This window comes from Erigeron canadensis, chromosome 8, assembly GCF_010389155.1.
Source record: "Erigeron canadensis isolate Cc75 chromosome 8, C_canadensis_v1, whole genome shotgun sequence".
Lineage (NCBI taxonomy): Eukaryota > Viridiplantae > Streptophyta > Magnoliopsida > Asterales > Asteraceae > Erigeron > Erigeron canadensis.
The window spans coordinates 38,830,227-38,836,433 of record NC_057768.1 but is presented as its reverse complement, the minus strand read 5'-3'; the positions used below and the strand labels follow the sequence as shown (position 1 = coordinate 38,836,433).

Sequence of the window (6,207 nt, the reverse complement as noted above, 5' to 3'; positions counted from 1 at the left end):
ATCCAATGGATTACGGTTTCAGCAGCCCGGTTTATGACGATGAAGAAGACCACGCCTTCTATGCCGAACTCACAAGGCAAATATTGCTTCTTACGGATGAAGACGAAGAGGCACTAACGAAGAACAAGAGCGTTAGAAGGTTTAACCAAAGATTGGTTAGTGGTAGCAGTGGATGGTCACTGATGCCTGGCAAGTACTTTAGTTGGTCAGAAGGTGGGGAGGTGTCGGTTCCTGGTTGGATGGAGCGGTTATGGGCAGTAAACGGGGGTGGTACCGGGGTTTTTATACCTCGTGGAGGGATACACAGGTCCAGAAGAAGATATAATAAGCCAAAGAAAAGCAATGATAGGGGCAGAACACATACAACAGCAGGACACAAGAATCTTGGATCATCATAGGATTTGGTACTTGTGTACTTTCATATGTTACGTAATTTGTATCAAGAGCTACACTATCTCTAAAATAACATAATTGTCCTTGTAACTTAAGGAAACACGGGCATGTGTCTCTTTGGCCGCGAGGGTATTCTTTTCAGTTCATGGGGTATGTAATTTGACAAAAATACCCTCGCGGTTTAAGGGAAAATACAATATGGGGCACCGGGTAGTAAACACAAGTCTTTTGTTATAAGGGTATTTTTGCCCTTTTTAATTTAGCTACACGGTTCCTAAGTTCGGAGAAGTTCCAAGTTAACCGCTTATTTTCTCTTAATTCTACTTTTTACTCCTTGTACTCTCTCCCTAAGTTCACCCTTTATCCGTGCAATGTAAATCTAATTTAACCATATAGCTTTGATGTTTATGATTGAAACAAACAACAGACGAATCACTTAGAATGCTGCAACATCATCAATAGTGCAAATACCAATCGTTTTTCCAAAGCGACCAGTCAACAAATTTAGAGCAATAAAGCTTTCATGGCTTTATAATTCTTATAGTGAAAATCATACATTGCTCTAAATTTGTGAATCAAAGCTCCAAAGTGTAAAATAGCTAGCCATAGTCTACTGCAATTTACAATATTCCGATCCTATCCAAGTCAAACTAAGCCAAACTAAGCATTTGAATCTCTCTCTACTATTAGCTTCTAAACTAAGCCAGTATACAAGAATCCTAAACTCCCATCAACATCATTTTTTACCAAAACACTTAAGATGCTATAATATTTCATTCCAAGCTCAAACTCCAACCGCAATTAAAGTTGGCGTACAGTGGCTAACCTTACAAAAGTAAGTTAAGGTCAATCCTTGGGGCGAGCCAACCATAACGAACTTAGTGCACGAAGACGTGTCATATAATCACTTATGACAAGAAGAGCCCTTGCTGCTTGCCGTGTGGTCAATATCCGGTGCAATTGTTGTAATGTTTGCTGCCTAAGTAGATCAGCCTGCAATATGTGTATTTCTTTCAATCTTGTAGTTCTGTGGCAGCTTTTTGTTATGTATGCGTCTAAATTTAACATTGTCGATGATCCTTAGGACTAAAGTTTACCTGGTGAAGGAAGTTTTCGAGTGTTGCAAGCTTGCCCATTGCTATGGCCATCTGGCCCATGTAATCGGCTACATTAACAGAGCTGGTGGACCCCATGGAAAGCGTGTCAACAAGGGATTGTTGCAAAGCTTCCATCCCTTGAGACAATGCATCTTCGGCTTGCTGTGAAGATTGTTGCAAATTACATATCCCCATCAACTGTTGGTCTGTCAATGGTTCCAATTGGTTCCCAAGTATCTACAAACAGACACTCAAACATCAATGTTCTGTAATGCACAAGTTGATTTACAAAATGGTCAAATTGCTGGTCAAACCTTGAGAAGCTCAGAAGAGCGAAAGCCACCTATCCACATGAAACACCGTTCAGCAGGTGACTTCCACATGCCAGAAAGCATGTGGAACACATCAGACTTTGCAGCAACTCTTTTGAGACGAAAGATTTCATCATAATGTGACATAACAGCTTCAACAAGAAGACGAAGCTCGTTATCAAGCATGTGTGTGTTGAGTGCTGACCGTACATCGTTTATCAGCCTTTGATGGTCGTCTAACCATCGGGCATATTCCATATCGAATGCTATGGCTCCTGTTAGTACGGTTTGTAATCTTAAACACAATTTATAAACAAACTGAACAAAAAGTCCCATTTAAACTGTAAATATTTTCATGGTAAATGAACTAATAAATGACTAATTACCATTTCCACCAGCTAAATGACTTTGATCTACAGAAAGTCCATTTGCAACAAACATGCCCTGCATTGATAGAAATTGGGTCTGGAATGTTTGCATAATTCAAATAAAATAAGACTTCCCACTGCAAAAAATTTGTTCACAAGTAGACGTACCGGCTGACGTGCTCGTTTAAGCTCCTGCTCAAGTTGAGTAAGCTTGAGCCTACTATTTTCCAACTGTTGAACATATGCCTGCATCGACGTTTAAGCATCATATAGTTAACACTTAACACTTTGGTACACATTAAGTAATATACTTTTCTAAGAAGGTGATTCAAATCGAAGTTAAGATTAGTACTTTCTTCCTTAATCGACTTTTTCTAGCAGCTTCTCGGTTCTGAGCCAGCCTTCGAAGTACCTAATTCACAAAATGGCATCCAACACTCTCAAATATTGTATCATATATTCATTTTTTATGTAACAAAAAAAGAGTCATTTAAAAACCTTTTGGTCTCCAATTTTCCCCATTGATCCTTCCATTGAATCTACTATGACTTGACCTCCATGTTGAACACTATTAAACTATACAAAAAGTTCCAAAAGTAACAATCATTTCATCACTATATATCATCATTCAGAAGATCAAGAAACATCAAAAAAGGTTTAAAAAAGCTAAAAGAAAAAGGACAAAAGATTCACACAAAAAGACAATAATCACTACTCTAAAAAGTGGATATAGAGATAATAAAAAAGACCTGATTTTTATCATCAGTGTCAATATCAGTTGAAGTGTCAGTTTGCTGGCTGTTATCTGCAATCCCAGACTCACCCCAATTCTCAAAATGGCCTTTCCCCATACCACCACCACCACCACTAGCCACCATGTCCTTATGGTGGTGGTGCATCATAAACTGCCCTGTATCCACCCCTGTTCCTATGGAACTCATTTCTGTAGTTGAACCACCAAAGTTCTAAAAATAAAAGAATGACCCACAAACAAGATTCAGTTTCCCAACATACCCACATGAAAAAAAAACTTCATAAGAACACAAAAAATGTATTTTTTCAATGCACCCACTTGCTAACAAATATCATACAAAAAAAAAAAAAATCTATGTTTTACCATGTGATGTGGATGAAGCTGGAAGTTAATATTATTAGAAACAATAGTTGAAGCATTTCTTGTATTTATTTCATTATATATTGAACCTACCACACAACAAAAAAGACTCGAAAGTTAGATACAATACTACAAATATATACACATATCTTTTGAAAGAACAAAAAAACAAAAACAAAAAAGACAAGAAAACAAAAGTAGTTATTACTTGTGCTTAAATCAACAGCATCTTGTTGTTGATGAAAAGTTTGAAGCTCTCCAAGATCCGCAAAACGTGTGTCATTTCTTCCATTTTCATCTCTTTTTGTTTTTTGAATCCATGACCCACCAACACCAACAATTAAGCAATCATAAATAAAAACATACATACACATGTACATATACACATATATATATATTAGAAAAAAGTGATACAAAAAGAATGATGAGCGCGTACCTAAGGTAAAATGGCGAATGAGCATACAAGTCTGAACCGTGAGGTTGAGGGCTGGCTGTAAAGCTTTGCATTATGTTTGTTCTTCAATTCAACGGTGGAAAAAGCTAGTAAATGTTTTTGAAAGGTAAAAATAAAAAAATATGATATAGTACGTGTATGTATATGTTTAATTAGTGTGACAAGATAGCAAACTAGTAGTAGTTGCCAGCAGGCTTTTCTAACTACATATTTTACATCCACAATATTGGTAAATTTAGTATTAGCAAACTAGCAGTATAAATACTAGTTTCTGTATTCGGGCATTGACACAAGAAACATAACGATACGTAAAATTTATGTATAAAGTCGTTGATACATACATAACGAAAAACATACATTGCAAAAGCGCATCATAAAGCTGAAAAAATTACCACACTAATAATGAAAATGAAATGATGCGATTGACTAATTTGAAGTTTTACCTCAAAATCTATCGTTATTACATTGGTCAAGGTAGGTGGTAGGCGGTTGTGGTATGAGAAATTAGCGTATAAAGTCGTTGAAACATACATAACGATAAACATACATGACAACTTATATGTTTGACATATATACACGGATCTTTACATTATTCCTCTTCGGGAAATGATATATCATCTTAAAAAATAGCTTAAAATCCTTTTAAAATCATAAGACGGTGACATGTGGATTTCAGTAAGGAAACAATTATAATCTTTTCTCTTTATGTTACCATTTGTTATCATTTTATAGATAGAAAGATTTTTAAATTATTTAGTTGAAAGGATTAAATATTTTTCATGGGTGTTGAAAATAACTAGACCCAAATAACCCGACCCAACCCGAATAGATTTGAGTGAAATGGGTTGGGTTATGCGGTTTACGGGTCGTCATTGTGGTCAACCCGAATAACCCAAAATTTAATTTCATTTGGGTTGCAAGTAAAAAAAATATATAATTTGGGTCAACCCAAATAACTCGAATAAGATGTTTATTTGTTTTATATATACTAATATAACACATCAAATACTAATGAATGTTTAAAAGTATATAGATGTATCAAATGATAAAAATATGAATATGAATATATGAAAAGTTATATATTGTCAAAAGTTGTTTATTTATTTTTTTAGTTTGTAATTTATTTATTTTATCAATGAATTTTGTTCGGATTATATAACAATCTTTCATTTAAGAATTCTAAAAACACAAAATCACAAGTGTTTCAACAGTTTTGGATATAAAAAGTTTTTTAATCTACATCAATATCACTGTTATTCAACTTTTTGAAATTAAAATTATATTGTTGTCATGCATGTTGGCTAATTAACAAAACTTTTTAAGTTGCATGTAAATTTATCAATCACGTTTTATTTGGGTCACCTAAACCAAAAAACCCGTACCCGAACAACCAAAATCCAAATAACTCAAATATTATTTGGTTTGGGTTCCGCGTTAATTTATAATTTTTCAAATAGTGAATTTCATATTTCCCCTTATTAAACTTTACAAATATCAAATATACCCATTCAACATTAAAAATATCAAATTTATCCAACCTAAATATTAAAATATCAAATTTCCACAAATCACTAATTTAATTAGATTTAAATATAAAAAATCCATAATATTTATCTTTTAATCACGAAATGACTACAATGTCTTCTTAAAAGCCAAGCGATCTGCTTATTTTGTTGAAAGCCAAGCGATCTGCTTATTTTGAAAGAAAAGAAACACTCAACATAATGAATCTGCAACTTCTTTATTTTCAATTGCACCATGTATATATACAAAGAATTCTAAAATCCATAATTATGGAAATGCCAAATACGAGAACATACTTGGTTTATGTGATTGAAAAAAAAGCTCTTTGTTGGCCTAATCATGAAATCTACACGACTGCACCCAAACTTTTATAAACTACTAAATTAATTATCTTGTACGTCTTTAACAAATATGTTTGTGACAACATACTATAGATCAGTGGTCGACAATGTAATGGTAAATTCAGAACTTATCAATTATTATAATGAAAATAATAATTAAAAAAAAACAATTAACTAAACTATAAAGAAAAGTATTAACATAATTGTGAATATAATTGGTGATTTGATCAGGTAAGCTACTAGAATGAAAATAAACAGGAATGTTTAACACTTTTGAAAGAGTATTGTAGTAATTTTATGATTTGGAGATACTTATTATTGATTTTTTAGTTTTAGTTGTAATTAAATTTATGATTTGGGGAAATTTGATATTTTAGTAATTAGATTGGATAAATTTGATATATTTAAAGTGAGATGGGTATATTTGATATTTGTAGAGTTTAATAAGGGGAAATATGAAATTCACTCTTTTTCAATACTTGAATAACCTGACGAGGGGAGGCCCGAAAGGGGGGGACCCGACCGCCAGCCAGAGCACATGTTTGAAGGGGGCACAAAATTGTTAATATTTTTCTATATCTATTGCATATATATCTATACTACTT

General features: G+C 33.6%; 1 pseudogene; it reads right to left on the bottom strand.

Moving 5' to 3' along the window:
- Window positions 1-981: 981 nt before the first annotated feature.
- On the bottom strand, window positions 982-3,109 carry LOC122578861 (annotated as a pseudogene).
- Between the last annotated feature and the right edge of the window lie 3,098 nt (window positions 3,110-6,207).